Source organism: Dermacentor albipictus, chromosome 4 (genome assembly GCF_038994185.2).
Source record: "Dermacentor albipictus isolate Rhodes 1998 colony chromosome 4, USDA_Dalb.pri_finalv2, whole genome shotgun sequence".
Taxonomy (NCBI): Eukaryota; Metazoa; Arthropoda; class Arachnida; order Ixodida; family Ixodidae; genus Dermacentor; species Dermacentor albipictus.
In genome coordinates this window covers 37,057,290-37,062,865 of record NC_091824.1, presented here as the reverse complement: position 1 = coordinate 37,062,865, position 5,576 = coordinate 37,057,290, and the positions used below count along the sequence as shown (strand labels likewise).

At 46.3% G+C, this 5,576-nt stretch overlaps 1 long non-coding RNA gene across 1 annotated transcript; it reads right to left on the bottom strand.

Moving 5' to 3' along the window:
- Positions 1-1,315: 1,315 nt before the first annotated feature.
- LOC135916735 (uncharacterized) lies at positions 1,316-4,853 on the bottom strand. The gene is made up of 4 exons (XR_010569044.2): positions 3,938-4,853; positions 2,765-2,799; positions 1,762-1,836; positions 1,316-1,697 (listed from the first exon to the last, which is right to left on the bottom strand). It is a non-coding gene; the product is annotated as an uncharacterized lncRNA (long non-coding RNA).
- Positions 4,854-5,576: the final 723 nt, after the last annotated feature.

Here is a 5,576-nt window from a genome sequence, read left to right as displayed (position 1 = left end):
AGCAGCGTAGCAGCATGGCGTCTCGCTTGTGATGTTGTGATGTGTGCGTGCAGCCGTGTGTTTGGGCTTTATAAGTCGGTTCTTTATTCTATGTTGCGGGATGGTGTGGGTGTGGTCCATGTTGGCCGTACAGCTGGCAGTTATGCAACCGAGGGATGATCCTGTTCAAGTTTCTGGCGGTATGCGGTTTTCAGCGGTCACGCCTGTTCAGGAGCGTCACTCGACGACGTTACGAGCTCGAAGCTGTGGTCAGATTCCTCGTTGGCGTTCCGTAATTATCTTCGCACGGGCGCGGTATGTTGCAAAAGCCGCTTTCGCGATCTATCGTCGTGACGATAGATCGGGTTTTTTATTATTATAGGTAATGATCCAGCTGTAGGGCACATGTAACCGACAAACGGAAGTCTCAGGAGAGCACCTGAGATGATAATAGAGCAGGCGGCGCAGGAACTCCAGGGCACCCGAGGGACAGTGGGGGGATCAAAGCTCGAAGCAGAACGGTACGTAGGTTGGGGCCGCCGAGGCAGGTGTGTGCCAGGGAGTGTTCGCACGGACAGCTCCCCAGGCACGCGCAGCCGTGCCTCGCAAGGTCGAGATACTTTAAAGGCACCTGCGCCCATTGTCTTTCTTTTGCCTCGGCGCAGTGAGCACGATTAACGAGAATAATGTGGAGGGCATCCGGTGCAGTCGCGAATGCATCATGACAAATGTAGCTCGCGTCGCCTGGCGTCTGTAGTAATATCAGAGTTGGTTGTATGAGCTTTATGCATAATACGTTTTGTTACGGTACTTCAACGGAATGGGTCTAGAGGACGGTGTTGGTACATTTTTTCGTACCGCCCTAATCCTATACCCCCACTACAAACACACACATACCCCCTTTTTTTATGTATACATACAATTCCTTGCCATGACGGATCATAGCCTCCTTTATTTTTGAAAAATAGAGGCGGCTATGGACCGATTGACTAGTTCAAGTTGTCAACTTGTCAGTAACTGTCGTAGGAATCACTGTAATAAACATAATTCCACGATCGGATTGTTTACTTTAATTTTTTGTTCTAACACTGAGGACTACATAAAACTTTATTTTGTATATGTGAGAGAAGTATGTGGATATCACGAGCTTAAGCCAATGTGCGATACACAGACAAAGCAGCTGCTACAACCTGAACTGCATTGAGGGCCACACAACACATACGTAATTAAAGGTGCAAAATATAGGGGGAAGCTTCAAAATACGCTCTGTAGCACTGCAAAGTATAACATATATTGTATGTGTACAATAAATGTTCAAAAATACAATGCATCAATGTCCCATTTGCCTTCAAGTTTATTATGAAGTTCAAGTTTACTGAAGTTTATTATGAGCATATGTACAACAGGAATCAACTAACACACCCGCAGTCAAGGTGGCTGTTCGAGGTGTGCTGGCTGCCTCAGTGTAAGAAAAAGAAATTGGGTAAATGTCGACACCAGTGCCACTGCTTCTTGCCTCTGACCTGCACGTGCCTCTGCGGCATCTTTGTGCACAAGTGTGCTGGCGTGGTGAGGCGTAGGAGTCATCCGAGAGAAAGAGTATTGTTTACATGGAGAAGTGGCTGTTCACATTGCCTGTCACTTTCCCTCAAATGTTTCCTTGGCGACTAGGGTGACACACCTGCAGTCAAGGTGGCTGTTCGAGGTGTGCTGGCTGCCTAAATGAAATAAAAAGAAATTAGATGAATGTCGATACCAGTGCTATTGCTTATTGTCTCTTACCTGCATTTGCCTCCATGGCCTCTTGGTTTGTGGAGTCTGTATGAGGGAGCTGCTGTGGCTAGGCGTAGGCATTGTCTAAGCAAAAAGAAAAGGCCATTTAAATGGGGAATTATGGAAATAAATGCAGTTATGTCTGCTTCTTGCACTCTTCTTGCCTAGAAGTTTTCAAGCATAGTGTCCAGAACACACCAGCACTTTGACTGCTTCTGCTTTTTACCTGCAGGTGTTGTTGCGAGATCCTTAGTATGGCTGCATGCAGCATTGTAACACTTGGTGGAGGCATTTGAAGTGGTAGCCAAAAATATAAAGAATCATCCTTGTCTGCACGAATGCTTTCAATTTCTAAATGCAGTGGTAACTATCACTATTGGTGCAAGGCCCCCCCACACCTATGCGGCAAGTGCCATAGCTCGAAACTGAATTGTTCCTTTAGTGTTTCACAAGGCATCTGATATGTCCACATTAGATGTGATGTGTTTGTTTTTATTTATCCCAGTGTGGAGAGAGCATCATTAAATGGCTGAAGTACTATAGCGCCAAACAGACGACACAAGAAGAAGAGACACGGACGAGCGCTTATGTCCGTGTCTCTTCTTCTTGTGTCGTCTGTTTGGCGCTCTAGTACTTCAGTAATATGCACCAACTAGCCCAACAAAAAGTTCTGCTGAAATATCATTAAATGTTTTGTTTATTTTTGCGTGTCTTGTTTTTTGGTTTATTTCTGAATTTATCATGATGCTAAAGTGACTTATGTAATGTACAATGCATTTCCTGACCCATTGTTTGACATCCCCTCACTCGCATAATTTTGCAGAGTATTCTACCCATATTGACTTGCTTGACCTCCACTAAAGGGTCTTGCATTTTTAAATACGACTCTTTCCTTAAAATCATTCGACACTTCTCATAATTTCTGTACCTTGGGCTTCTGATACTCTGCATTCACTATTTTTGCTTGTTTCTGACTAGAAATGTCTTCTTTAATTTAGAGCTTAAATTTCACCTTTGGAACACACGGAAGGGCTTGCCATTGCATATCTGCATAAAAGGGAAACATGTTTCATTAAACATTTGCAAAATCCCATTGAAGATTGATGAATGCAGCTTGCAGTGTGATATGACTGAATGAGCCATAAAAGTAACTCATCTCACTTGGTAAATGAAAGCACATATTAGTGTGATGCACAAGATACGTTACACTAACGTGGTGGGTTCTCTTGCTTATACAGCAAAATAATCGGTGCGCGAGAAAAAAATTATTTTTGCATAACCCTTGTACACACTGACTTAAGGAAAATGAGCTGGAGCTGTCCACATGATGTACTTATTTTACCTGCGAGTATGGTCAACAAAAATGTGTCCCAGCTGCTTCGTGGTATTCCAGATTATGTCAGTATTGCATATGTGCCTGTTGTCGAAAATAATTGAATTTTGAAAGTGCTCGCAGGGATCTGATGTGCACATCTGCAGTTTATGGATACATGTAAAAGACTCAGCATCAAGTGCAAGTCAACGGTCCCACAGGCCCGGAGTCGATCATGCAAATAGATTCGCTGCACAAATTTGTGACATGAAATGGCATGCAAGGAAGTGTTGAAAATATTCCACAGTTAATAAAACGCCTAAGCTATTAATATGTGGGTTGATGCACTCGTTATGCAAAACGGAGGTGAGGCGTGCAGACAGGAAACAAGAGTAGAGTATTTACAAGCAAACAACACGCGCGCCGCCCACTTCTCTACTCTTGTGTCCTGTCTGCACGCCTCACATCTGTTTTGCATAATGAATCCTTACGAACTAGCTCAGCTTTCTGTCGTTCTAAGTCTCCATGCACTCTATTTCGTCCGCATTAGGCACTCGCCTCTTGATTACTTCGTGGCACAGAAATACTTGGTCATCAGGCTGTTTTTCTGCTGTGGCCTTTGTAGAAGCATGATTGTTCAAAGTGCAACAATTAAACAGATTCTCTGAGTTGCTTGTGGCTTCGCCAATACAATTCCGGTGCGCTGGTCCGCCTGTCCAGCAATTTCCTACTGAAGGGAAACCTGAAAATAAAAACACCGCTCCGCATGCAGAAAAATGCTCTACTGTGACGCTTCTCGAACGATTGTTATGTACCACAAGAGCTGCCTACTCGCGTGATATTCTCAACAAGAAGATACATTCGTTTACTTACATGTGAAGGTATATGCCAGACCACTTCGGGGCTTCGGTGGCACATAAGGCACGAGTGTGTCATAGCGTCCGATGTCGACGCGCGATCGCATGTCAAACGAAACTACTACGCATCCAAAAAACAGATTCGAAACCGAAATTTGCGTCATCCTTTATTGCATAAATGCGTACATCGTGATTTACATAAGTCACGGACTTAGTGATCGCTTCCTGTAAACTTAATATTAACGTACCACCTTCATAAAGCCATCAGGTATGCGTTTTTAGGTGACAAAGCATAAGGTGACCTGTACTTGTTCTCAGCTCTTTCAATAGTAATTGCGCTGGCCACATTGACCAGTAGCAACAGGGCGGCGCCCTAGAGGTTCCCACTTTTCCGGCCCAGCTTTTCCTCTAGAGTTGTTCTACTAACTCTATGTTTCCGGCCCAGCTTTTCCTCTAGAGTTGTTCTACTAACTCTATGGCGGAAGGTACTGTACATAGTCGCAGTTTCGTACACAATATTGCTGCTTGAAATCAAGCTTGATAAATACACTTCGGAAAAAAAATGTCGCTGTCTAATTACACTAATTTTTATTTTATTGTTGTGTTCTGTAAGTTTAAGGGCATATTATTATATGGGGTAACAGAGAGAATTCATGTCGTCGGGAGTTACGTTGTCTGGCAACCCGGAAAACGCGACAAAGCGCCGCTCCTTTTTTTCGTACGGGTGCTCGCGCGTCGGCGGCAACGCGGGCGTTCGCCGCGCCTCACGTTTTTCGCTCGCGGAAAACGCGCCATGCGGTTCCAGCTTGACGCGGCCCTGTGGCTCGCTAAGCTCGAACCCGCGGTGGTCGGTACTCCTGTGAGACACGAAGACCCCACAAGGGTCACCAGCGACACTTTGTTACTTAACACACCGTTAAGCAACTGCAATGTCGCACATGTGTTATATTACAGATACTCCATTGCCGAAACAAAACGCATCGGCAGCCAAAATCACCCTTGCAGGACCTAAGCCAAAACCGTAGAAAAAAATTCACCGACGATTATGATACTCCCTAATGCGAAATTTGAGCGCAGATCTATACGTGTTTTCATTCTGCGATATATTGGCTGGCGCGGACAATCTGTCTCGTGCGGCAGGTGCCAGAAGGAGCGAAGTGCGGTGCGTCTGCCTCGCTAATCTGGAAATACCGAGAGGGAGCGCATGGGTGACGCGTGTGCCCGGTTCACAGCAGCCGCCGCAGACAGGGCCTCCGCTCAGGCAGCGCTTTGTTTACACACAGACGATGCGCGCTACTCTGGCGCCGTATTGTAGACATCGTCGCCGCACAACCCGTCCTGCATGGTACTACGCTTTTGTTCTCACGCTTTTGTTTCACCGTCGACGAAAGCAGCCCATCGTCTCGGGGGGAGGGGGGGGAGGGGCGGGGAGGGGGGGTCGTGTCACTAGTGTCAGCGGCAACAACACCCAAGGAAGCGCCACATCGAGCCTTACTCGTAGCCGCTGGTCATCGCCTCTTGCAGCAGCAGTGATCCCCGTCACACGCGCTGGCACCGCGGACTGACCTCAACAGCAGACGCCGCGGACGAGCGTATCCCGGGTCGCAGGAACGGGCTATTAGGAGTTGCGCTTTAAAAAGTCACAATTTCGCCCT